At 41.9% G+C, this 27,396-nt stretch overlaps 1 protein-coding gene across 2 annotated transcripts in view; it reads left to right on the top strand.

Annotated features, from left to right (window-relative positions):
* The window catches only part of Taok1 (TAO kinase 1), a 112,445-nt gene that overhangs the window by 11,524 nt on the left and 73,525 nt on the right, over positions 1 to 27,396 (top strand). The window contains exon 1 of one of the 2 annotated variants that reach the window (XM_006977440.4): positions 10,599 to 10,753. The exons of the other annotated variant lie outside the window; for it this stretch is intronic. The gene's annotated coding sequence lies outside the window, so the exon portion shown is untranslated. Of the gene's footprint in view, positions 1 to 10,598; positions 10,754 to 27,396 lie in introns of those variants that run through there. 2 annotated transcript variants of the gene reach the window in all.

Raw genomic sequence — 27,396 nt, 5'->3', positions numbered from 1 at the left:
CATGGGTTAGGCACAGAGCTAAGCTAAGCGTTTTACATGTTATTTTATGTAATCCTCCTGTAACCCTCCGAGGGGGTTAATGTCGACTCCATTTTTTTTTTTTTTTTTTTTGGTTTTTCGAGACAGGGTTTCTCTGCGTAGCTTTGCGCCTTTCCTGGAGCTCACTTGGTAGCCCAGGCTGGCCTCGAACTCACAGAGATCCGCCTGGCTCTGCCTCCCGAGTGCTGGGATTAAAGGCGTGCGCCACCACCGCCCGGCCCATTTTTTTTTTAAAGTGGTACTTCAGATTGAACCCAGAGTCTTGTGCATGTCAAGCAAGTAGTTCACTAATGAGCCGAGTCCCCAGCTCTCAACTAAGCCCATTTCACAGATGAAGAGTCATGCACTCAGCAGGCTTATTTTAATGATACAAGGTGAGGTGGTCGTTGACAGTGGGTGAGGGAGCTGGGACTGCAAAGTCAGTGTTTTCAATGACAGCTACACCTCCTTTCCAGCCACTGGTGAATTTCTCCAGGGCTGGGTTCTTCTTTTGGGTAGCTGCTTTAACTTATTCATGGATTGCTGCAGAAGCTTATCTGATACTTGAGACTGAAAGCGGTCCAGGTCAGGACTTTCTCAGACTGAATTGCATGCTGCCATCTTTTGGTACCTTGACCCAACACTCGCGTATTCTTGTGCTTTGAAAGGGAAGGATTTGTTCTTTCCACTTGCAGAATATTTTAAAAAGATCGCACTCCTCAGTGCTTCCTCCCTGCTTCCCTTCCCAATCCATTCCCCCTTCCTTCTTTCCAGGGCCAGGAGTCAAACCTATGGCTTTGTGGTGATATATTGTGTACCCTAATAAACTTTGGCTGAAGATCAGAGAACAGAACAAGCCACTAGATTAAACATAGAGGCCAGACAATGGTGACACACACTTTTTTTCCCCCCAGACAAGGTTTCTCTGTGTAGCCCTGGCTGTCCTGGAACTCACTCTGTAGACCAGGCTGGTCTCAAACTCAGATTTCTGCCTGCCTCTGCCTCCCTGGTGCTGGGATTAAAGGTGTGTGCCACCACTGCCTGGCTCTGTTTCCTTTCCTTGAGTCAATCTCATGTAGTACAGGGTGGCTTTGAACTCACAGAGATCCATCTGGTGCTAGGATTAAAGGTGTGTGCCACCACTGCCTGGTATCTGTGTTTAATCTAGTGGCTTGTTCTGTTCTCTGATCTTCAGGCAAATTTTATTAGGGTACACAATATATCACCACATGGCTTTGTGCTGCATAAGACTGGTGTTTGAAAAAGATGTTCACAAGATGGATCCTATCATTGGAGAATGAAGGGCTTAACAAGTAACTCTGGGGGCTAGAGAGATGGCTCACTGGTTAAGAGAAGTGGCTGGTCTTCCGGAGGACCTGGGTTCATTTCCTGATGCCCACATGGCAGCTCACAACTGTCTGTTACTCTAGCTCCAAGTAATTCAACATTCTAACACAGACATACATGCAAACAAAATGCCATTGCACATAAATAAAAATAAAGAAATCATTTAAAAAAAAAGAAGAAGTAATGCTGAAACCCGGCATTGGTACTGGCAAGGCAGAGGCAGGAGAGTCTCCGTGAGTGTGAGGCCAGTCTGGTCTGTATAGTGAGTTCCAGGACAGCCAGAGCTACATAGGGAGACCCTTTCACAAAAAAACAAAACAAAACCACAACAAACAAAAACCAAAACCAAACAGAACCAAAGCAAAAAACCATATACCACCCCCATAAAAAAGTAACTCTGTACGTGATCAGCTTTATTTTCTAGCCTGTGAAATTGCTTCTGTCAGGCATCGTTCTAGAGATCTATCTGAGTGAGCCATGTTGCGATCTGCTGTTATAGGCTGCTCCTGGCATTTAAAACCAAAGTCTATGATGGCTACATGAAAAATGGGAGTCAGGGGCTCTAATTATCCAAGAGAAAGGGAGATAAACACAGAAGAAGGGAGGAGGGCTTAATGGAAAAAAAAATTCATGGGTACACTGATAATATTCCAGAATACATTAAATGGGCTTCTAGTAATGTATAGATTTATTGGATGATTATTGGTTCCATGGAGTGCTTCACTATTCTTTTCTAAATGGATAACTCTAAGACACATCCTTCTTACCAAAGTATATCCTCTCATTCAGCTTTCTATTTTTTTCCCCTCGAGATAGGGTTTCTCTGTGTAGCTTTGCACCTTTCCTGGAACTCACTTGGTAGCCCAGGCTGGCCTTGAACTCACAGAGATCCACCTGGCTCTGCCTACCGAGTGCTGGGATTAAAGGCGTGCGCTACCACTGCCCGGCCAGCTTTCTATTTTATTTTATTTTTTTCTTCTCTTATGAGGGAATAAAGATTTCTTCCTTTCTTTTTCTTTTCTTTTTCTTTTTGGTTTTTCAAGTCAAAGTTTCTTTGTAGCCCTGACTCTCCTGGAACTCTGTAGACCAGGCTGGCCTCAAATTCCGAGATCCACCTGCCTCTGCCTCCTGAGTGCTGGGATTAAAGTTGTGTTCCAACACTGCCCAGTGGGAATACAGATTTCTATAGGAACTATCAATGTGATTGCAAGAAGCTATCATTAACTGACACTAGGTAGAAGGGTTACCACCAACAATTAATTTCTCACTGAAATGTTTTTAATCTGTTTCTAGGGATTGAACCCAGGGCCTCATGCATTCTAAGCAAGAGCTCTACCATGAAGCAACATTTCCAAGCCTTGTTTTTGTTTTTTAACTTTTAATGGCTGTGCACTGTGGCTCATGCCTTTAGTCCCAGCACTTGGGAGACAGAGGCAGGATGATCTTTGTGAGTTCCAGGCCAGCCAGATCTATATAGTGAATTCAGGCCAGCCAAGGCTATATGTAACACCCTGACTCAAAAACAAAAACAAATCACCAGAGTCTGTGTTCTGTCTGTATTTAGTGGCTGTGCAATGTTACACAAAGTTACTTAGCTTCTCCAAGTTTATGTGTAATGGGAACCATCATTATATCACCTCTTTTCAAGGAGTCTGGGAAGACCACAGAAAACAAAAAATGTGAACACTACTTGCCACAGAGTAACTCTAAACATTAGATCTGTATTTTGTTTATTTAAGCTGGCTTAATGTGGTGGTATACACCTATCATCACAGTCCAGGGGAGGTGGAGGCAGGAGGATCAGGAGTTTAGGAGTTCAAGGTCATTCTTGGCTACATAATGAGTTCCAGGCCAGCCTGGGCTAGATGACCTACATGAAACCCTGTCTCCAAAAACTGAAAAGAAGGCTGACATGCAATAGAAATTCAACAAGTTTTTTTTTCTTTTCTTTCCATTCCATCATAGAGTATTTTGTTTGTGTTTGTTTAAATTTTTGTTACAGTCACTTATTGTGTGTGGTGGGGGGAGGGACACATGTGTCACTGTATGCACGGGAACTCAGAGGTCCTCTCCCTCTACCATGTGAGTCCTACCCAGGGATCTAACTCGGCCTGTCAGGCTGGTGACAGGCGCCTTTACCTGTTGAACCATGATGCTGGGCCTTGTTTTCTGGGCCTGTTAGTTAGTTTGTTTTTTTCTAGATTGAGTTTTACTCTCTAGCCTAGGCTGGCCTTGAATTCAAGGCAATCCTCCTGCATCAGCCTACCAAATGCTAGGATTAATAGGCATGAGCCACCATACCACATGCCAATAAGTCGTTGTTAAATTGAGGTCACCGTGACTCAGTTCTTTGCTGGGTTACGATACTGAATTGTTCCACTGGACAGATGGTCATGATTTTCAGTGCACCTGATGACACACTGACAAGCTATCTTTTTCACATACAGATATATGTATGACAACAGCCAAACAGATATGACGCATACTTGGGCATCTCTTACACATACCCGAAATGTTCATGTCACGCATATCCTTGGTCAATAGTTGACAAGAATACAAGATGACAGGAAGACCAGTGTGCTTTGGATTCATTCATGCTTAGGTTCAGATTCTAGCCCTGCCCTCATCTACCAGCTACATGACTTGGAACATATGGTGCAAGCTCTTAGTACCTTGGTTTACTTGTAATGGAAGTATTAATGTTGATAGAGTTTTGTCACATTGAGAATAATTTGATCTATCAAGATCAAAACATCATTGGTACTAATTGTTTTAACAGTTTCCTGGCCCTAATTTATAGATTCAAAAGAAACCTAATTGAGATATAAAAATATCCTTTCAAAGTGACATTTAACTTGAATGTTGCAGGACATTAGTGAACTAGAGAAGGCGTAGGGATTTGATCTACACCCTGAGAACAATGTATTAATAGTTTATGGTAATAGATCAAGATGGTAAGATTTTTTGTTTTGTTTTGAGACTCTGAGCTTAATTCTCAGCCCTAAGCAAACCGAAACACCTCTTCTCTCTATGCTAGGGAAATGGGGAGGAATGGAACAACTTGAAACAGCTGAGGTGGAGGTTAAGTATGAGACTGGAGTAGTGGCAGACACAAAATATAAAAACACCAGGTGTGAGCCAGCCAAGGGGGTGCACACCTGCAATGTTAGTACACTGAAGCTTGGGGCAGGAAGATGGCTACAACTTTGAAGTCAGCCTGCCTGGGGTATGTAGCGAGTTCCAAGGTCAGCTTGCTTACTTATGGAGACCACGCATCAGAAAACCAAAAGCAGAGTGGAGCTCAGTGGCTCTTGCAGAGCACCTGAGTTGGCTCAAAACTGCCTTTAACTCCAGCCCTAGGGTGATCTACAGTCTCTGGCTTCTGCAGACATCTTCATTTCCATGCACACACCCACCACCACCACCACCACCACCACCACCACCACCACCACCACCACCACCACCACCACTACCACTCACCCACACCCACATACAATTAAAAAATAAAAATAACAACTCTTGGGAGGCAGAGGTGGGAGAATCTCTGTGAGTTCGAGTCTAGCCTGGTCTACAGAACGAGTTCCAGGACAGTCAGGGCTACACAGAGAAACCCTGTCTTGAAAAACCAAAAATCAAACAAACAAAGAAAAGAAAAAAAAACCACAACAACCCCCAAAAATCCCAAAACCAATTAATTAAACCTCCACAAAATATTTTAGAAACATCATTCCTACAAAAATAAGTTATCCTAAATACAACCAAACCTTTAGATTTAACTACTAATTTCCAGGAAATATGAGCTTTGAAGCAAATGTGAAAGACATCATGAGGATCTGGATTAAAGTCCAGATGTGGAAAAATTCTATATTGCCCTCTGTCTGTCTCTCTGTCTGTCTGTCTATCTCTCTGTCTGTCTGTCTCTCTCTGTCTCTCTGTTTGTCTGTCTGTCTGTCTCTCTGTCTCTCTGTTTCTGAGAAAGGGTCCCACAGTAGCCCAGGCTGTCCTTGAACTTGCAACAATCCTCCTGCCTCAACCTTCAGAGTGCTGGGATTGTGGGCATGAGCTAACGTTCCTGGCATTATGATCTCATTTATTTGGCAAGTAAACTTTAAACAAGTGATGAGAAAGAAAAACGACAAACTGAGATGGTATAAGAGACAGGGAACTTTTTGTACACGAAAACAAGTACCTATTGATTAATCAAGCGCGAAGTGTGAATCATGTTCAGATCCCAATTCAGATAAATGAACTGTAAAAGGTGTTTTGGAAATTACTGGGATAAACGACCATGGATTGATATTAAATGCTATTAAAGTTTTAGGCAAATTATATAAAGATATTGTAATAAAGCTGGGCAGTGGTGGCACAGCCTTAAAAAAAAGGTAAAATGTTAGCTAGGTATGATAGAACAACCCTGTAATCCCAGAATTTAAGAGTTGGAGACAGGAGGATGAGGAATTAAGGACTGCCTTAACTACATAGAGTGTTTGAGGCCAGCCTGGGATGCAGAGACCTTAATTCCTGCCTCCCCCCAGCATAAAAAAAGTTGCAGTCAAGGAAACTTGCATAGCAGTCAGAGAGATGATCATTCTGTACTAATTCTATTTTATCTGTTTGAAGTTTCCCATAAAAATACTATGAGAAGGCTCAACTCTCCTTCTATTCCCATGTATGAAATAAGTAGGTAGCAGAGAATATTTTGGGGTGTGTGTGTGGAGATGTGTCCTGGTGATTGAACTCAGATTTTCCACATGATAGGCATGTGCTCCATTACAGCGTTATAACCCCAGGCTCTGGGAGAAGACATTCTTATGCTGACAATCTCTTGCTGAAACAGACCAGAATTAGAGGAACATATATTTTACGGGCTAGGTGGAGGAAGAGGGAGGGGCCCTGTCAGGACAGGAAGATAGAAAAATTATTTTATTATTATTATTACTATTATTATTATTTGTTTTTTTTGTTTTTTTTCCGAGACGGGGTTTCCCTGTAGCCCTGCCTGTCCTGGATTTCGCTCTGACTCAGAGATCCACCTGCCTCTGCCTCCTGAGCTCTGGGATCAAAGGCATGTGAGCCACCACTGCTTGTGAAAACTGGTTTTTGAGGAGTGTTGAAAAGCCAAGGAAAAATAGTTTAAGGTGGAGGGAGTGACAGTTATATCAAATATTGTAGATTACAGGGAGGAAAGGATTAAATGACTTCACTAGATATAGCAACCAAGGTCAGTATGATCAAGTTTCAGTGGCGGTGCAAGATTAATAAGTTACCCAAAAAGGCAGGTCAGGAAGGGGAAGGGAGGTGAAGATAATTACTTCTCCCCATCCCCATGGAGAAACTAGTGCATGCATTTTTATCCTGAGAGGAAGTTGTCCTTTGAGAGTTGAGGAGGGTATAGGCAGAAAGAGGAATCAATGACTCATAGAACAAGGCTCTTGACTCCAGCAGGAATATTGAGGACAAGTCATGAGCACATTCTGCTGAGGCAGAGGGCTTGCTTTTCTGATGCTGGTCAATGTACTTCCATAGTTTACTAAAATTTTGAATTCTTCAAATTAAATTACATTTTCATTTTCAAAGTAAAATTTTGCTCATAAAACTACCAGGACAGATCTACTTGTTGAAGTTGTTAGGCTGGTTAAGGAGCCACCATTGTGGTGCCTGGTAGTCTAGTTTAGGGCCTTATGCATGTTAGGCAACTGCTGTACATCAGAACTCTCTCCACGTTGCAGATTTTGTTTTCCTTTTCTCCCCTTCTCTGTTGGTGTTGTTGACACATGGTCTCCCTATGTAGCCAAGGCCGGCCTAGAATCATAATCTTCCTGCCTCAGCCTCCCAAGCACTGAGGTTACAGTCATGTGCCATCACCCAGGCAGTGCATGATTTTGTGTATGTATGTATATGTGTTTGCCCATGGGAGCTTGTGCATGTGGATCAGGTATTTTCCTTTATGGCTCTCTCCACTTTTTCATCCCCTTGAGATAGGATCTCTCTACATATCCCTGGCTGTCTTGGAACTTACTAATGTAAACTAGGCTAGCCTTGAACTCACAGAGATCCATTTGCCTCTGCTTCCCAAATGCTGGGTCTAAAGGCATGAGCCACCATGCCTGGCCTCCACTTTTTTTTTTTTTTTTTTTTTTGGTTTGTTGAGACAAAGTTTCTCTGTGTAGTTTTGGTGCCTGTCCTGGATCTTGCTTTGTAGACCAGACTGGTCTCAAACTCACAGAGATCTGCCTGGCTCTGTCTCCTGAGTGCTAGGATTGAAGGTGTGTGCCACCACCATCCAGCCTTGGCTTCCACTTTTAAAAGAAATATTTATTATTAGTATATAGGTTTATGATACCACAGTGAGCCACCATGCACCAGCCACCATGCCTGCCTTTCCACTTTAAAAACATTATTATTAGTATGTGAGTGTATGATGTGTGTATGTAGGCAGGAATACTATAGTAGAGGTGTGGAGGTCAGAGGAGAACTTTGTGGAATCAGTTCTCTCCTTCTATCTTTAAGTGAGTTCCACCGGTTGAATTCAGATCATCAGACTTTCAAGGCAAGACCTTTTGCCCATTGAGTCATCTTGCTGACCCTTCACTTTATTTTCCCCTCTTTGTTTTGTATACATATACACATATGTATATAAAATCTTATTTTACATCCCAACTGCTGTTTCCCCTCCCTCCTCTCCTCCTAGCCCCTCACTTTATTTTTTGAGACAAAGTCTCTCACTAAACCTGGAATTTGCCCTATTTGGCCGGACTGGCTGCTTCTGAGTCCCTGGCATCCTCTTTATCTCCCCAGCATGGGGATTATAGGTGCATCCCCTGTGGGTGCTGGACATCCGAACTAATGACCTCCTGCTTGTGTGGCAAGCACTTTATCAGCTGAGTCATCCCCCAGCCCCAGCACGTGTTTTCTTAAATGGCTTTATGCATTCTTTTTGTGTGTTTGCTTGTTTTTGAGAAGAGTTTTATATAACCCAGATTGGCTCAACATCTTTAGTTTACCTTCATCTTTAACTGCTGATTCTCTGGCCTCCACACCCAACACCAAAATGCTGAGAGAGTTATAGCCATGGGCCACCACACTAGGAAAACAAAACAGAACAAAACACACACAAATGCAGGTCTGGTAGAGGGTACCTGGGGGCATCGGATAGTATAAAGCTAGAGTTACAGTTGGTTAGGAGCTGCTCCACATCCTGGGTGCTGGGATCTGAACTCCTGTCCTCTGCAAGAGCAAGCAGTACTTGTTCTCAACTGCTGAACCATCTCTCTCTCTCTCTCTCTCTCTCTCTATATATATATATATATATATATGTGTGTGTGTGTGTGTGTGTGTGTGTATACACACGCACACATATCTACACACACACACACACACACACACACACACACACACACACACGGTGTTTATATGTAGCCCAAACTAGCCTCCAACTCAGACTTGCAATTTCTTGCCTCAGCCTCTTGTGTGGCTCGATTACAGATTACAGGTGTGCACCATCACAACAGGTGTGCACTATCACAACCGGATCACTTGTTGGTTCCTGAATAACAATTTCAGGAGGCCCAGATGGGCTAGTCTGTTCTACATAAGGAGTCCCAGGCTAGCCAGGGATAAGGGGTGACTGGAGAGACGTATGTGTCTGTGTATTTGTCTGTGTGTGTAAGAGAGAGAGGAGGAACAAACACTACTGGATAGATTTAAATTTTTTTTTAAATTTATTTTATTTGGTGGTGGTTTTTCAAGACAAGGTTTCTCTGTTTAACAGCCCTGGTTGTCCTGAAACGCGCTTTGTAGGCCTCCCAAGTGCTGGGATTAAAGGTGTGTGCCACCACAGCAGGGCTTACTGGATGGATTGTAAAAATTGCTTCTAAACCCACGATAAGGTATATCTCTTTCTTGCACAGGATCCTTTAGTTTGTTGCTTTTTAAGACAGAACCTTTTTTTTTTTTTTTTTTTTTAAAGACTGGGTCTCACTGTTTATCCCTGACTGACCTGGAACTCACTATGTAGACCAGGCTGGCCTAGAACTCCGATCTACCTGCCTATGCCTCCCGGAGTGCTGGGATTAAAGGGGTGTGTGTCACCAGTTTGCTGCTTTTATACTGAGAAAAGTTTCTTACTAAGTCCACAAAGCCTTGTGAAGTTGCTTTCCATCACCCATACACAGGATGGTTTATAGGCAGGTCGAACTGCCGTTCCAAACCGTTCCAGATTCAACTATTAGAATCGCACGAACGCAGCTACATAGTGATTATGCTGCCAAGTTTATCCCTGGATCCCACGAGGAGCCCAACTAAGGTGTGTAGGAATGAAATGTTCTACACTTTGGAGCAAACTTTCACTTTGGCAGGATTAGTGGGAGGCTGATGTTCTGGAGGTGGGAAGAGGGAAGGAGCGTGCAGACGAGCTCATCTCCCTTGGATTTCCGGGCTGGAGAGCGTGCACCTGACGCCCGCGTGGCACTGCCCAGCTGAGGGTGGAACCGGACCAAGAAGCCCTAGCACTCCAGGCAGCTCGGGCAGCACCGCCCAGCGTCAAGTACTCGCGCGCTCCCGGGTGGGTATGTGTGTCTGGGCGCGCGCTCGCGTGCACGCGCCGCCGGGTCTCGCGCAGGGTCGGGCCTGTCAGGCGAGAAACCTCGCGAGATCTGAGACTGAGATGTCTGTCGGGAGGAGGGGAGTGGTGTTGGGGAAGGGGGGGGCTCCTGGGCAGCGGCCGAGCTCTGTGGCTTCAGGGCTTGGAAGGAGAGAGGGAGGGTGGCGCGGAGAGTGAGTCGGTGCCGCCGCCGCCGCCCGCCCGCCTGAGGAGAGAGGAGGGGTCCCGCTCGCCTGGCGCCCTCGGCGGGCCGCGAGCGCGGAGCAGTCGCGGAACTCCCAGGCCTCTCGGCCCCCGGGGACCCCGCCCCGCCGCCCGCCGGCCCGCGGCCTGTCTTCCCTTTGTGAGCGCCCCCTTCCCAGGGGTGCTGGTGGTGGCGGAGGGGTGCGCGTGGGCCCGCCCGCCCGCCGAGGGGCCGCGGCGGGGGACCGACAGGGCCTCGGCTGTGAGGACCGGAGGCGGCCGAGGCCCGGGCCGGTTCCCCCGAGGCGGCGGCGGCGGCGGCGGCGGCTCCCGGCACTTCCCCGCGCCATCTTAACTGAGCCCGAGCGTTAAGGGCGCCTCCTCGACCCCGGGCGTCCCCTCGTCCCCCCCTCCTCCCCCCGGCCCCTTGTCGCAGAGCTTGGGCTGGGCGGCTGGGGGGGGGGGGGACGGCGGTCTGTCGCCGGGCCCCCTCCTCCTCCTCCTCCTCCTCCTCCTCACTCCTCGCTCTCCAGCGCCGCGGCCACCGGAGCGCTCCAGGGGTCTGCGCCTGCCCACTCCGCCCCAGACCTGCCGGCGAACGGGGTAAGGGCACCTCTGCTTTGGGAGAGGAAGACATGGAGGGGGCGGGGAAATTCGGCCCACTCAGTCCTCTCTGGGTGGAAGATCTAGGGGTAGAGTGGGGGAGGGAGACAAGGAGGGTCTGTGATTCTGTGGGTGGGGTGGGAGAAACTGGTGAGCTGGGCGCCCTCCTGTTTCTAGGGGCCAGAGCAATTGCATTCCTTTTTCCTGAGGGTCACCGGAAGAGGTGGTGGAAGGGGATGTTTCTAGGAAGGTGTGGCCCTAGTAGGGAGATTTGAGTTGACGTGCACCCCGATTTAAAGGCGCGAGGTCCCTTTCTGGTCTCCTCATCCTGCTCCTCCTCCTTTGTACTGTCTGTATTCTTGGGAATGGAGAATGCTCTGGGTAGTTAACTGGATAACTGCTCCCCCCCAGGAAATCCATATCTTTCTTCTGTAGGGGGTGATGGAAGCATTTCTGTCCCCCCACCCTCCCCCCTCTCTCCGTTCTCTAGTCTACTGCAATGCTGCAGAAGTCCAAGTCAGTTTCTTCATACACAGACCCGTGTATATACTGAGGGGGGGGGGGCAGGAGTGGCAAGTAATGGCGCTTCCCTTGGAGAGGTTAGTTGTTTTTTTTTTTTCCTTTAGTTTTAAATCGATTACAATACTGTTTGGATTCTTCTCCTGAGATCTGTCCATGGGAAGTATGTCCGCTCTTGTTATTGTTGGGATATGGTCTCAGGTTAGAACAGTTTTGATGTTTCTCTTGCTCTGTTTTGAGAGAGAGGAAGGTGCCTGGATTGACTTTTGGCCCGGGGGTCGGGTGGGTTAGTTTTCGTTAGGGTTTAATAAAATAATTTTATATTCCTTCCATTCTTTCTCCTCCTTTTTTCTCTTTAGCTTTTGTAGTTCTTGGAGAATTATTAGAAATTATTACATTCAAACTGTCGGATGATCAGACATTTGCCCCGGGCTGTGACTTTGTAAGGTTAATACTGTTTTGCATGACACTGATACAGAAATTTCTGAAAATGATTATGTTACAAACTTTTATGTAGCAGATGTTGCTTCTTGAGGAAATGCAAAGTAATGCACCCAGTTTTGTTGTGATCTGTATCCTGTACTCTTTTTTCCCCCCACTTTTGCTTTATGTCATACTTGTTTTAAAAGAAACCATCTTGTCTGATCTGTCAACAATACTTGTTGATTTTGTCCTTAGTCGAGTAGAATAAAAATAACAGTTTTGGCATTCTGGCAAGTGCCTTCTGAAATAAAAAAATTAGTCTTCAAGTCTTGAAGAAGTCTTGATGTACATTTTTTACTTTTCCTTTCTTCCTTAAAGGAGTCTTGATGTACACACACGCCTCCCTCTGCACCCCCCTTTTAAAGAAAGAGTCTTTCTATTCAGGTTGCCTTGAACTCGGCAATCATCCTGCCGAACCCTCTCATGTGCTGGGATTACAGGTGTGCGCCTCCACACTTGACTCTATTTTTTTATTTAACTGTTTAGATATAGTCGTGAAGTGTTTTTGAAATGTTCCATACGTAAATATTAGCAGTAATAAAGATTACTAAAACGTTAATGTCTTATTTTATTAACAAATCATATTTGTTGTCTGAGCTTTACTTAACGAGTTACTTTTAAATTGAGGACAAGAATTTAAAGATGTAGCAGAAGTGCTAGGCATTGATTTAAGTTCTGTCATGTAGGCCAGGCTAGTGTAACTGTGTAGCTGAGGATGACTAAATTACTGATACCTCTGTCTCCAATCTCCCCGAGTTCTAGAATTACAGGTGTTTGCCATCATCCAGTAGAAACTTTAAAAAAAAAAAAAACAACAGCAAAAAACAACAACAAAAAAAAAAAAAAAACGGGGTCTTCCCTGGCTCACCTGCAACTTGCTATGTAGGACAGGCTGGCCTCAAATTCATAAGAGATCTGCCTGTCTCTGCTGTGTGCTTGGGATTAAAGGTGTGGGCCATAGTACCTGTCCTAAGTTCTTTTATTTCATGATTTTGAGAAAGCTACATTATGTTTTTCTCAAAAATGAAATTTTTCTGCCTTATTTATTATCTTAATATTCATCTCAGTTCATTTAATGTAAATAGTACCATTCATTTGAATCTTTCTCTTTCTTTCTTTTTGGGGATGTGGGGGAACAAGGTTTCGTGTAGTCTAGATTATCTTCAAATGTTGTGTAGCTGAGGCTAGCCCTGAACTGAACCTCATGCCTAACCTGTGCCAGTGTGCCTGGAATTTGTTGTTTTTTTTATTGAGGGAGGTTCTTACTATGCAGTTCTGGCTGTTCTTGAACTTGTGGCAGCCCTTCTGCCTTAGCCTTCTGAGTGCTGAGCTATTGTGACCAGCTTCATGTGACCCTTTACTTCATGACACAAAGTGTATGTTGTCCTGTTTGCAGAATATATAGTTTTTTCTTCATACAGGAAACATTATGCCATGATGCTTAATTTTCTGTTTTATGGTTTGTTGATAATGGATTCATATCATACTAGCAAGAATAAACCCAAACATACTACTTAGTAAAGAGTGACTTTTTATCCTGGAAAAATGCAAGAAGAGCGATTTTTGATTTATCAATAATGGCCACAAAATTCAAGGATATACACAGGGTGTAGGTTTAATTGCTTTAATTGCTTACTATTTCATATTAGAATTAAGGTGTCTTCTCTATAGCTGGTAGGAGCTCTTCCCTAAAAGTGACAAAAGTATGTTGGTGATCACTTAAATAAATTCATTATTAAGGAAAGAATTATCTAAGGGTTATTTCATGACCCCTGATGCCACTGTCAGAATAATGAGAGCGGTTAGTCTGAGTTGATTCCAGATTAGTGTGGTGCTTATGTTTCTAAATAGTTCATCCACAAAATGGAGTATACATCACTTCCTGTTCTTTCACAACTGGCTCTTTCTCTAGATTCCCTTTTAATGACTTAATTTTTGGCATTCTTGTATCTGATTTGTTAATTTGGTTATTCTCATGTTTTATAAGTGGAGGAATTTCTAAGAATCAACTGGTTTAGAGACTTATAATTGAGTACTTTTTTTTTTTTTTAAAGCATCTCATTGTGAATCCTAGCTAGACTGAAACTTAGTAGGTAGACCAGGGTATCCTGAACTTGTTGCAATTCAGCCTTTGCCTCTTGAGGACTATGATTACAGGCATGTTCCACCAAGACTGGTTTAAGAGTGTCTTTTAAAAAAATGTGTATGTGCATGTGTGGGGGAGTGCTAGAAGAGGATGTTGAGTGTCCTGCTTTATCACTGTCTGCCTTATTCCTTCCAAGCGAGGGTATCTTGGCTGAATGGGGTAGGCTGATGGCAACAAGCCCCATTAATTCTCTTCTCTGTGTCTCCCACAGTCTGGGATTATAGGTGCACATGGCCACAGCTAGAATTTTTTTTATATGGGTTCTGGAAATTTTCACTCAGGCCCTCATGTTTGGTCAGCAACTGCTCTTACCCAATGATTCATCTCCCCCACACAAAGTAGATCAGGCTGGCCTTGAACTCAGAGACCCACCTGCCTCTGCCTCCAGAGTGTTGGGATTAAAGGCTGTGTGCCACTACAGCCTGGCTTCAATAATATCTTAAGTGTATCAAAACATTGCTTCTGCTGGGCAGTAGTGGCGCATGCCTTTAGTCCCAGCACTCCGGAGGCAGAACCAGGCCGATCTCTGAGTTCGAGCCCAGCTTGGTCTACAGAGATAGATCCAGGACAGGCACCAAAACTGCACAGAGAAACCCTGTCTCGAAAAAGAAACCAAAACAAACCAAACCAAACAAATAAAAACCCCAAAATTGCTTCCATTCTAAAGAATGGTGTCTTAAATTTAAACTTTGATGAAAATTACCTATTTTGCTGTGCTGAGTATCAAACCCTGGGCCTTGAGGATGCTAGGCCAGTAATCTTATCACTGAGTTACATGCCAATTGTCTGAAAGGTTTAAAGAGATACTAGAGTATACAGAACCAAATATATGTGCACATTAAATAGGAAATAATTACTGTATTTTCTGTAATACATATTTTTAGAGAGTTCTGGATATGGCAATTATTTGCATATTAATACAAAATAAGAATATCTTAGGGCTAGGGATGTAAGTTAGTGATAAACTTAAGGCCTTGGGTTCAGTCTTCAACATTGTATAAACTGGGTATGGTAGAACATGCTTGTAATTCTGTCAGTGGCCTGTAATCCAGCATGGAGGTGGAGGCAGGAAGATCAAAAGTTAAAGATCATTCTTGACTACAGATTAAGTTTGAGGCTAGCTTGGGTTACATAATACCTTGTCTTAAAAAATACTTGTATATGGAGGCATATAGTGGTGTTTAGTCCCATGTTATGATGCCATTCTACCAATAACAAATATACTAGTTATACTTGAAAATTTTGATGCTTACTTTTTTAAAAAAATAATTCATTAATTATTTCTAGTTTTTTGAGACAGGGTTTCTCTGTGTAGCCTTGCTGTCCTACAACTTACTCTGTAGACTAGGCTGACCTTGTACTCACAGAGATCCGCCTGCCTCTGCCACCTGAATGCTGGGATTAAAGGTGTCTGTCACCACCCCCCCCCCACACACACACTTTGTTGTTTACTCTTGAATACTCATTCTCAATTCTCTTTTTCTCCCTTTCTCCCTTTGTCTCTCTAGCTTTCTCTTTTTCAAATGTATATGCCTGTTTTGCCTGTAAGTGTACCATGTGTGTGCCTGGTGCCCAAAGAGTCCAGTAGAAGGGCATCACATCCCCTGGAACATGAGCTGCCATGTAGGTGCTGAGAACTGATCCTTGGTCCTCTTCCAGAATAACAGCAATTGTTAACCACTGAGCTATTATCTCTCCAGTACTATTTTACTTTAATTAATTAATTACTATTTTTGAGTCAGGGTCATGGTATATTGCATAGTAGCCTAGAGTGGCCTCAGATTTACTTTGTGGCCCTTGAACTAAGTGTTCCTCCTGTTCTTAGCTTTGGATTTGGGGATCACAGGCATTGGCTACCACACAGGTTAAAATTGGATGCTCTCTACTAGCCATAAAAGATAACTTAAGAATTTGCTGGTTCTACTTGGGCACAGCACTTGAGAGGTAGAGGTGTGTGTATATTTGTCTGCTCTACATAACAAGTTCCAGGTTGGCCAGGGCTTACACAGTGAGACTTTGCCTTTATAAACAAACAAATAAAATGTTTAAAATGCTGGCTCTAGCTATGTAGAGGGCACATACATGTAAACCCCAGCACTTGGGAGCCAAGGCAGGATGATCTATATAGTGAGTTCCAGGCCAGCCAGGACTATAGACTAAAAAAACAAAATTTGATGGTTTTTAGTAGACATGAATACTTAGTAAAAAACCATAAATTGGTTTGGGGATTTAGCTCAGTGGTAGAGCGCTTGCCTAGCAAGCACAAGGCCCTGGGTTTGGTCCTCAGCTCTGGAAAAAAACAAAAACAAAAACAAAAACAAAAACCCGTAAATTATGTAGGGTTCAGCTGTTGACATTGGAGTTCAGATTATTTTCTTCATGTCATCTAGAAATGCTCTTCTATGTTTGGCTCATTTATTAAAATTGGTTTGTTTCTCATACCCCTTTGGATATCAGTAGTCTATTATAACAACAAACTCCACTTTTTCTAACTTAATCATTTAGAAATTAGAAGCTTTTTGGTTAAGGACTGCTGTTCAGTTCAGAATCATATATTAATGGATCTCTTTTTTAAAAAAAAGTCAGGGTTGAGGATTTAGCTCAGTGGTAAAGTAAGCACAAGGCCCGGGATTTGGTCCTCAGCTCCCCCACTTGCCCCCCCCCCCAAAGTCAAGTTTATGTAGTCAAGTTCTACATAAAATTGAGACTATACCATTAAATAAGAGTGTCAAAATATTTTCATCTATAAAGCCTTTTAGGTTCCTTCCTTCCTTCCTTCCTTCCTTCCTTCCTTCCTTCCTTCCTTCCTTCCTTTCTTCTTCTTCTTTTTTTTTTTTTTGGATTTTTCAAGAGACAGGGTTTCTCTGTAGTTTTGGTACCTGTGCTGGATATTGCTCTGTAGACCAGGCTGGCCTTGAACTCACAGAGATCCGCCTGGCTCTGCCTCCCAAGTGCTGGGATTAAAGGCATGTGGTGTGTGCTGCCACTGCCCCGTACCTTTTACGTTTCTGAACTTGTTCATGGCTGGATTTTTAAAAAATATATTCAAGATTTCCTGTTGTAAAATATGAGAGGATAAGAACTTACAGTGTCTCATTTCATTTTATTTCATTGGTGGGTTAAAATACTGAATTTTTAGTGATAAAATTTGATGTTTAATTTTGTTAATAGTGTCACAGTCCTTCTAAAAACCAAGAATTCCTAGCTACTAGAAACACCTATTTTTATTTAAGATGTTTCTGTCATCATTTAGTAACAATTATTTGTATGTGTATCAGTCTTTTGTGCTAGAAGCAGATTTTTGTTGTTTCTGAATTATAGTCTAAATAGTGACAAAGTTAAGTGGCCTATAAAAGGTAGAAGAGTTTTTTAAAATATAAACCTTACCTCTAAATAAGTAAGAATATATATTACAAAATATCATGCTTAGTAGATATGCTATTCTGTAAAAAAAAAAAAAAAAAAAATGCCAATTTGCTACTCAGGAGACCTTGGTAGCAGGATCTCTTGAGCCTGGTAGTTCCAGGCCATTCTGGGCAACATAAAGAAACTCCATCTCAAAACAAGCCAGGCTGGCATGTACTTGGGTGTGTAGCTTAGGATGACTTTGAATTTCTCATCTTCTTGCTCCACACCCCAGTGCTGGGATGATAGGCATTGTTCCCTTACGTCTTTTTTTGTGGTGCTGTGGATTGATTCCAGGACTACGTGCATGTTAGGCAAACACTCTACTAACTGAAGTATATCAGTACTTCTCCAGCTCTTGTTGCTTTTTGCTGTGCTGTCCAGACTGGGCTTCCCAGGTGCTGGGATTACATCATATCCAGAAAAGTTACTATTTAAATATAACTGCTTTTAACAGTTCCCTGACTTACCTAAGCAAAAAAGGACCGTTTTTTTTTCTTTTGATAAGTTTTTAAAAATCTTTTTATCTTGTTACTTTTTCGATTTAGATGTATGAGTTCCTTGTCTACACTTATATGTGTCTGTGTACCTGGTTCCCACAGAGTCAGAGAAGGGCATTAAACCTCTGGAACTGGAGTTAGGGGTTGTGAGCTGCCATGTGGGTGCTGGGCACTGAACCGAGGTCATTGCAAGAGCAGCCAATGCTCTTGACTGCTGAGCCGTCCCTCTAGTCTCTGTTCAATTTTTTTGATCAAATAATTTTAAGAAGGTGAATGAATTACATCTAGAAAGGCATGCAAAGTTCAGTTTCTGAGAAATAATTATCAGGTAATGGAATGGAACAGAAGCAACCATAGTAAAACTGGCATATTTTAAATTTGAGCTTAAAAAATTATTATGTTTATTTATTTAGGTGAGGGTGGCATCATATGTTTGGAGGTAAGAAGACAATCGCAGGAGTTGGTTCATCCTGCCATGTGGGTTCTGGAGTTTGAACTTGTGTTGTCAAGCTTGGCAGCAAGAGCCTTTACCCACTAAGCTGTCTCCCTGGCCCAGTTACTGTATTTTAATGATAGCATTTATAAACTTAATAACTTCCTTAGCTTAAAAATTATTTTTTATCACATTTGTGGGGAGTATAGGAGGACTTGAGAGTCTGTTCTTCCCCTCCCTTCACATATGTCCTGAGGATTAACTCACATTATCAGCGTTGGCAGGAAGCATCTTTACCTGCTGAGTTGTCTCACCTGCTCACTTCCTTAACTTTTTAAGTCTTAACTTTTTCTTATATTTTTGGTTGTGAGCCTAGCCTTTAACGGCTGAGCCATCTCTCCAGCCCAGTCTTAACTTTTTCTATGAAGATAGTATTTACTAAGTTGTTAGATTTAAATAGGATGATCTTTATTTACTTAATATACCCCTGATAATAGTAAACACTCAGTAAATTGTGGAATTGTGGACTATCACATATTAGTTGGTTAATACATGTTTATGAATGAACACAAGTAGTCTAATATTTAAGAGTGAGTTACAAGAGCTAGGAATGTAGTTTATTTATAGAATGTTTGTCTGCTAAATGTGTGATGCCTTTTTTTTTTTAAAGTTACATTTCCTTACCGGAGGGAGAAAAACAAGTGTATTGCATTCTTTTTTTTTTAAAATTTTTTATTTTTTGCAGTAATGGGAATTGAATTTAGGATTTGGAGTATGGTAGGCAAATACCATATCACTGAGCAGTTATTCTTAGCACTTTACTGTTTTTATTATTTTTTTAAAATGGGGTGTGGTGGTGCACGCCTTTAATCCCAGCACTTGGAAGGTCGAAGCAGGCAGATTTTTGTGAGCTTGAAGCCAGCCTGGTCTACATAGAGAGTTGTAGTCCAGCTAGGGCTACATAGACAGACCTTGTCTCAAGAAAAAATTACTTAAAATACTTATTTGGTGTGTGTGTGTGTGTGTGTGTGTGTGTGTGTGTGTGTGTGTGTGTGTATGTATTTGAGTGTGTGTATTTGAGTGTATGTATGCATACTATAGGAGCTTTCAGAGGTCCGAAGGAGAGGGTCAAATTCCCAGAGACTGGTATTAGAGGTGGTTGGTTGTAAGCCCTAACGTACGATGCCCAGCCATTTCTCTAGTCCCTCCTAGCCCTTTTTTAAACTTTGAGTCCCCTTAAGTTGCCTAGTCCAGCCTTGAACTTTGGGTTTTCTTGCCTTAGATTCCTGAGTAGCTGACTTGTCGTCTGTACTTTTTTTTTTTTTTTTTTTGGGTTTTTCGAGACAGGGTTTCTCTGTGTAGCTTTGCGCCTTTCCTGGAACTCACTTGATAGCCCAGGCTGGCCTCGAACTCACAGAGATCCGCCTGCCTCTGCCTCCCGAGTGCTGGGATTAAAGGCGTGCGCCACCACCGCTCGGCTGTAGTCTGTACTTTTGATTTGAAGTTGGGTTTATACTTTTTGTTTAGATAATTTTAAATTTATTTATTTTGTGTTTATGTGTGTGCACATGTGGAGGTCAGAGGACAAATTATGGGAGTTGCTGGTTCTCCCCTTCTACCTTGTGGGTTCTGGGGGTTGAACTTGGGTTGTGGAATATGCCTTTACTTGCTGAACCATCAATGATTTATAATTTTTGGCATCTGATGTACATATCAATGGTGCTGCTCTGAATTGGACCCAGAACCTGGTACGTTAGGAAAGCACTTCTACTACTGAATTACAGCCCTAGTTTTTTGCCTGACTTATATTTTTTGAGAGAAATAGTTAAAATACCAGAGTAATTTACTATTGTATTTAGAATAGACTAGTATGTATTATTTAATACTAATGTGTGTGTGGTGGGGTGAGGAGAATGGTATCTAAAAATGAATTTTTGGGCCTTGTAACACTCTGGGACTGAAACATCAGTGGGCTACACCCCACTTGCCTGATTGGAGTTTTTAAATCTGTGAGAAGTTTTTTTCTTCTTTGCTCAATGTAAAGCCAATCTGAAGGAATGAAATTCTTTTTTTCCCCCCACTTTAGTACTTCATTTGCTCATTTAGGTAGAATTTGTTATAACATTTTTTATTCCTGGGGCTCTTTACACCACTCCTAAAATGTTACTTATATGCAAAGCTTTTTTTAAAAATTAGTTTTTAGATTTATTTATTTTATATGTATGAGTGTTTTATATGCATGCACGTATATACGTGTACTACTTGTGTGCCTGGTGCCCTCAGAGGTCAGAAGAGGGAGTCAGCCCCTAGACTTGGAGTTATGGATGGTTCTGAGCCACCATATGAGTGCTGGGAGTCCATCTTATGGAAGAGCAGCCAGTGCTCTCAACTGCTGAGCCATTTCTCCAGCTCTCTCTAAGTTGTATATGAATTTTTTTGTTTATTATTTTTTTGAGACAGGGTTTATCTGTATAGCCTTGGTTGTCTTGGAACTCACTCTGTAGACCAGGTTGGCCTTGAACTCAGAAATCTACCTGGTCTGCCTCCCGAGTTCTGGGATTAAAGGTGTGTGCTATCACTACCTACCCCTAAAAAACGTGTATGTGTATATTCCTGAGTATATGTATATGCACCATATACATGCCTGTACCCTCAGAGAGCAAAAGAGGGTATCAGAAGCTGGGCGGTGGTGGAGCAAGCCTTTAATCCCAGCACTCAGGAGGCAGAGGCAGGCGGATCTCTGTGAGTTCGAGGCCAGCCTGGTCTCCAAAGCGAGTTCCAGGAAAGGCGCAAAGCTACACAGAGAAACCCTGTCTTGAAAAAAAAAAAAAAAGAGGGTATCAGACCTTTCTGGAATTAGAGTTAATACAGAGTTGTGAGCCGCTCAGTGTGGGTGCTGGGAGTGAATCCATGTCTTCAGGAAGTGCTACCAACACTCTTTTAACTGCTGAGTCATCTCTTCAGTCCATCTAAGCTTTATTATTTAGATAGTCTTTGTAGGTGCGTCTTTACCTTGAAATATATTATGGGATATATTGGTTGAACAAATTAGTATATGTGTGTGTGTGTATATATATTTTTACTTTTTTGTGTGTATGGGTGTATATGGATATTTTGCTTGCATGAATGTCTATTTGCCATGTGTATGCTTGGTACCTGCAGAGGTCAGAAAAAGAGACTCAGATCACCTGAAACTGGAGTACAGATGTCATGAGCTGTCATGTGGGTGCAGGAAATTGAACCCAAATTCACTGCAAGAAAAACAAATACTGTTAATGCTCTCTAGGTCATTTTTTTTCTTTTTCTTTTATGTGCATTTGTGTTTTGCCTGCATGTGTATTTGTGTGAAGGTGTTGGAACTCCTGGAGCTGAAGTTACAGACAATTGTGAGCTGAAATGTGGGTGCTGGGAATTGAACCCTACTCCTCTGGAAGAGCAGCCAGTGCTCTTGACCACTGAGCGAATACTCCCGCCCCCATATTTTGTTTTCTTGAAATAGGGTGTCATTCTGTAGCCAAGGCTGGCCTGGAACTCACTATGTAGCCCTGGCTTATATTGAACTTGCAGCAGTTCTGTCTCAGTGTCCTAGGTGCTGGGAAGCTGTATGAGCCGTCATGCCTAGCTAATACAAGCTTTAAGAGATTATTGTGTGCTGTTAAGATACTGTCCTTATCCTGCATGGGTTTTTTTGTTTGTTTGTTTTTCAAGACAGGGTTTCTCTGTGTAGCTTTGCGCCTTTCTTGGAACTCACTTTGTAGACCAGGCTGGCCTTGAACTCACAGAGATCCTCCTGGCTCTGCCTCCCAAGTGCTGGGATTAAAGGCGTGTGCCACCACTGCCTGGCATGCATGGGTTTTATTTTCTCTATATTTTAAGTCTTCTAAATAATTTATTTTCAAGTTATATAGATGTTCATGGAAATCCAAGGTCTTGGATTAGTTAGGGAAATTTGTTTGCCATAAGGTTTTCTGGGTACCTTATCTTCTTATTTAGAATTCTATCCCAACTGAGTATGGAAACAGCAGTCTTGCACATGCTAGGCAGCTCTTCTAGATCCCCCTTTACTTCTAATTGCATGCCTCTGAAGAATGCTTGTGTGGCCTTGATTTTTTCAGTAACTCTTTACCTTTAAATCTTTACTGATTTCAGTGTCTAGTCTTTTTGCTCATCATATTGGCACATTTACCTTCCCTAGGTCTTAAGTCTTGTTAGGTATTAAGGACTTTATTTATCAAAGAGATCCTGGGGAGGGTCAATACTCTAAAGAGTTTTGTAAATAATTCCTGAGATTTTGTTTGTTTTTTCAAGACAGGGTTTCTCTGTGTAGCCTTGGCTGTCCTGGAACTTGCTCTGAAGACTAGGTTGGCTTCGAACCCACAGAGATCTGCCTGCCTCTGCTTCCTGAGCGCTGGGACTAAAGGCAATTCTAGAGCTTTTTATACTGGGAATGTGTGTCACATCTTATGTGTAAATGTATTTTTTTGTACACTGCAGAATTAGTAGGGAAAACTTTGCAGGGTTTCTGGGAATTGGATTTGTGGTCTTGTTTTTAGTGAGTTTGTATACTGCTACTGAAATATATTCTTGTCTTCCTAATCCCCGCAAAAGGGAAAACTTTATTTTTGAGATGGGGTCTCATATATCTCAGGCTAGCTTCACATTTGTTATGTAGCCAGTGCTGTGATTACCACCATGTGCCATCATCTCTGATGTGGTACTGGGCATCAAACCCAGGGCTTTGTACATACTAGATAATCAGTCTACCAACTAGGCTCTATTTCTTGCCCCCCATCCCCCTTTTTTATTCTTTTTCAAATGCTGCAAGGTTGTATGTTGCTCAGGCTTGTCATGACCTCCTGGGCCCAAATGGTCTCCTACTTCAAGTATGCACTACTGTGCTCAGCAGTAAAAATTGAAGCATAATAAGAAAATAATATTTATTTTTACTTAACATAAATTTAATATTCAAATATTAAATATGGAATGTAGTTTTCATAAAATTGTGACTGATTACTAAATATATTAAGATTTCAGTGTGCTTCTGTGTATTACACCTAACTATAGACCTTGTATTTTGATTTCTTTTAATCTCTTCATGGAAGTAGTTATGAGTCTTTAGTTTTTTGTTTTGTTTTGTTTTGAGATAGGGTTTCTCTGTGTAGCTTTGGTGCCTGTCCTGGATCTTGCTCTGTAGATCAGGCTGGCCTCGAACTCACAGAGATCTGCCTGGCTTTGCCTCCCGAGTGCTGGGATTAGAGTGCTGGGATTAAAGGTATGCGCCACCACTGCACGGCCAAGTCTTCAATTTTTTTGTTTATTAAGACAGGTCTGGGGCTAGAGAAGATGGCTCAACAGTTAAGAGCGCTAGCTCTTGCATAGGACGTGACTTTGATTCCCAGCACCAATATGGTGGCTTAGAGCCATCTATAACTTCAGTTCGAGGGAATCTGAAAGCCTCTTCTGGCCTCTCTGGGCATCAGGCATGCATGTAGTACACATGCATGCAGGCAGAATACTTATACACATTAGATAAATTTAGGGGGAAGGAGAATGGGTGTCATTGTAGGGTGGTAGGTAGCCTTGAACTTGCTATGTAAACAAGGCTGGTCTTGAATTCCTGATTCTCTTAAGTGCTGAGACTACAAGCATGTACTACAATGCTTGGCCTTATAGTTTGTGTTTGGATTGATACTACCAGTTTATTCCTCCTGAGACCAAGAAAGAGATATCAGGAAAAGTTGATGGAACAGCATTACTAGACAAGGTCAAGTTTTTCCTTTTTTAGGGTTAGGAATTTATTGTTAGGGTCGTATTTTAGTATTCATTTTTTTGTACTTTATTCAGTTAGCACTGTGTTATCATTCAAGTATTTTTTGAAAAGTTCTCCCACACTCCCTTTCTCTCTTTTTGGGAGAGAGAGAGGTCTCATACTGCAATTCAGGCTAGTCTGAAACTCATGTTGTAATCTAGACTGGTCTCAAACTCACTTCAATCTTCCTATCATAGCCTCTATGGTGGTAGTATTATACAAGTGAGCTACCATGCCTACCTAGCTCCTTTTACTCCTTTGAAGCATAAACTTTTTCTACTTATGATTCTGTTTTGGGTTTTTTTGTTTTGTTTTGGTGGTAGATAAATGCATAAAATATATTCAGTACTGAGAGTGTCAAGTTTAATGTGAAGCTCTACAATTTCTATTCCAAATGCCTTTTTAACTGTATAGAAAGTTCATAGGGTATATAGACTTTGGTTCTGGTAAATTCTGGTGTGTAACGTTTTTATTTATTTGCAAGGTTTTTAATAAATTCTATAAAATTAAAACAAAAAAAATCATAGTCTGTAAGCCAGTTGGTTTACTTATGTTGTAATAAGTACAGAAACCAATTTTAGATTAATACTTTTTTGAGATAACAGTTATAAAATTGTGATTTTTATGGCATGTGCTAGGGAAACACAAAATCCAGATGTAGGTTGTTGGCCCTCTTATCATTAACTTTTTATTAGATTTATTTATTTGTGTGTGTGTATGTGTGTGCGCGCTCTTGAGTGTTCCACATGAATTTAGAGGACAATTTGGGGCAGCATTGGATGTCTTCTTCCACTCTGTGGGACTCAGGGATTGAGCTCAAGTCATCAGTCTTGGCAGCAAGTGCCATCTATCTTCCCTTATGTTTTCTGTTATTCTGAATGCTACAATCTCTGCACTGCCTGTGCTTATCAAAATAGGTTCAGTTAAGATATGTCTGTGTTTGTAACGTAGGTTCTTAAATGTGCTGTTTTCTAAATTCTGTAGGAGGAGACAAAGAACTAACACCTGATATCCTCTTAATTTGAGTAGTTGAGTAGGGTACAGACAGAAATAAATACATGTAATGCAAGGTTTCTCAAGCATAGCATTAACATTTGGGAAAAGGCAAGTTGTTACAGAGATCTGTGCTGTGCATTGTAGCATATTTTCTAGTATCTGAATTCTGCTCATGTTGTCAGTGGCAAGCCCTTGTGTCCCAAATGTTGCCAGATCTTATCTAGGGAGCAAAATCACCGCTGAGAAACATGTTGGTAAAGTGGATGTTGAGGTGGCAAGTGGAATGTATAAAGAACTGTTGCAGTACAAGTCAAGAAGAGTTAAGGGGTGTCCACGAAAAATGACTCCTTAGAGACTGAGGTTCCTCTTTCTTCCCCCTAACAGGTTTCTCTATGTAGCCTAGGCTGACCTGAAGCTTCTCTTGAGACTCCAAAATGCTTTGATTACAGGCACACACTATCACTCCCAGCTTCTGATACTATGTTATATCTCTAGCTCTAACTATTTCTTCTTTAAAAATTTATAGTCATCATTTTTTTGTTGCTTTTGTGTGTATGGTGTATGTATGTTTGTGATGTTGTATGTACATGTGTGTTCTCAGATGGTGGCCAGAGGAAGACTTCAGATGTTGTACTATAGCCCTTGTTATTCCTTGAAGTTCTGTTTCTAAATGATATGAAAATGATAAAAACAGGAATATGTTAAAATATGATTTGTGTTTTAAAAAGAGTGAAATATGGTGATAAATTGGGTAGAAATTACATGTAGGGAAGTTGGTTAGAAGGCTGTTGCAGACTCAGTTGTATTGGTGCACGCTTATAAACCCAGCACCCAGAGGCAGAGGCTGGAGGATCTGTGTGTTTGAGGCCAGCCTGCTCTACAGAGTGAGTTCCAGGACAGCCAGGACTGTTAACACATAGAAAACCAAAAAGTGGGGGAGGGAGACTATTGCAGAAATCTAAGACGTAGGATTAAACTGATGTATTTGAGGGAGATTAAGGTAGAACAATTTTCAATTTAGAGTTTACTAGAGATTGGAAAGGATAGTGGAGAATGACTATTTTGCAAGAGAAAGAATGATTTTTGGCTTTGGTAATGATCAGAGGCTAGGATATATTGTAATAATTTAAAAATTCCAGTGGTTTAAAAGATTTTTAGTGTGTATGTATGGGATATGTGTGTAAGAGTGTATGTGGACCACAGACAACAGTGAAAGTTTGAGGAAAACTTTGGTAGTCAGTTTTCTCTTTCAACTATGGATTCTGTTGATCAAACTCAAGTCATCAGGCTGAGTGATAGATACTTTCAGCACTGAGCTATCTATCTCACTGGCCCTCCTGTGGCTTCTAACAGGAAAAAAGGCTTCTTTGTAACATGCTATGTATTGATAGATGGAGATGGGTTGGAGTCTGATTGTTCGTGTTTTTTGGTGTCTCAGGTTTATGGGGGCTCTATCATACATGTTTCTGCAGTTTTCATGACAACGAAAAGGGGATATTGCCTCTTGAATTTTCTACTTGGCCAAGTTCATTGACTAAGTGAGGTGTGACTTTAAAAGATTCCATAAAAGTTAAGGAGGTGCAGCTCTTCAGTATCCCTTGAAGAGAACTAAACTATTTCAGTTATGGCAAATTTTTGTTACAGGCTGAATTAGAGCTTTTTTTCCTTTTTTGTTTTGTTTTTTTGAGGTAGGGTCTCATGTAGCCTTGGCTGGCTTTGGGCGTGATCTATAGCTGGGGATGATTTGAACTTGCTGTCTGTCCTCTCAGCCTATTGGAAGATGGGATAACAAGTGCACACCATCATACTGGGCCACTTATTTGGTTTCTGTTACTGTGCACAGCAGGTTGGCCTCAAACTCTTAGAGATCAGCTGACCTTTGCCTACCCCTCTTGAGTGCTGAGATTGAAGACGTGTGCCACCATGACCAGAAGTAGTTGATTTCTTTTTATTGCATAGGTAATAGTCCAAATCTTGGGTGTGCTACAATTTGTTGACTCACCTGTTTGTAATATTTGAAATAATTTCAGCTTTTACATTTATGAATAAAACTACTGTGAACATTTTAACCTTTCTGAAGTTTTCTAAGTTAGAAACTTTGGGATTGGCTTTGATTCTTTTAATCTCTTTCCTCATAAACTCATGGTATTTCTTCTTTTTTTATATTTTTGGTTGTTTTTTTTTTTTTTTTTGGAGACAGGGTCTCTGTGTAGCCTTGGCTGTCTTGGAACTCGCTCTGTAGACCAAGATGTGTGCCACCACCAATCAGCCCCATGGTGCTTCTTAAGTATGTTTCATATATTAGAAATTGTAACATTCTTCAGATACTACTTTTTATTTCTGTGAAGGTTT

The sequence above is a fragment of the Peromyscus maniculatus genome, chromosome 8, assembly GCF_049852395.1.
Source record: "Peromyscus maniculatus bairdii isolate BWxNUB_F1_BW_parent chromosome 8, HU_Pman_BW_mat_3.1, whole genome shotgun sequence".
NCBI classification, from domain to species: Eukaryota; Metazoa; Chordata; class Mammalia; order Rodentia; family Cricetidae; genus Peromyscus; species Peromyscus maniculatus.
Note: the sequence above shows the minus strand (reverse complement) of the source record. Positions and strands in the feature narration are given on the sequence as shown.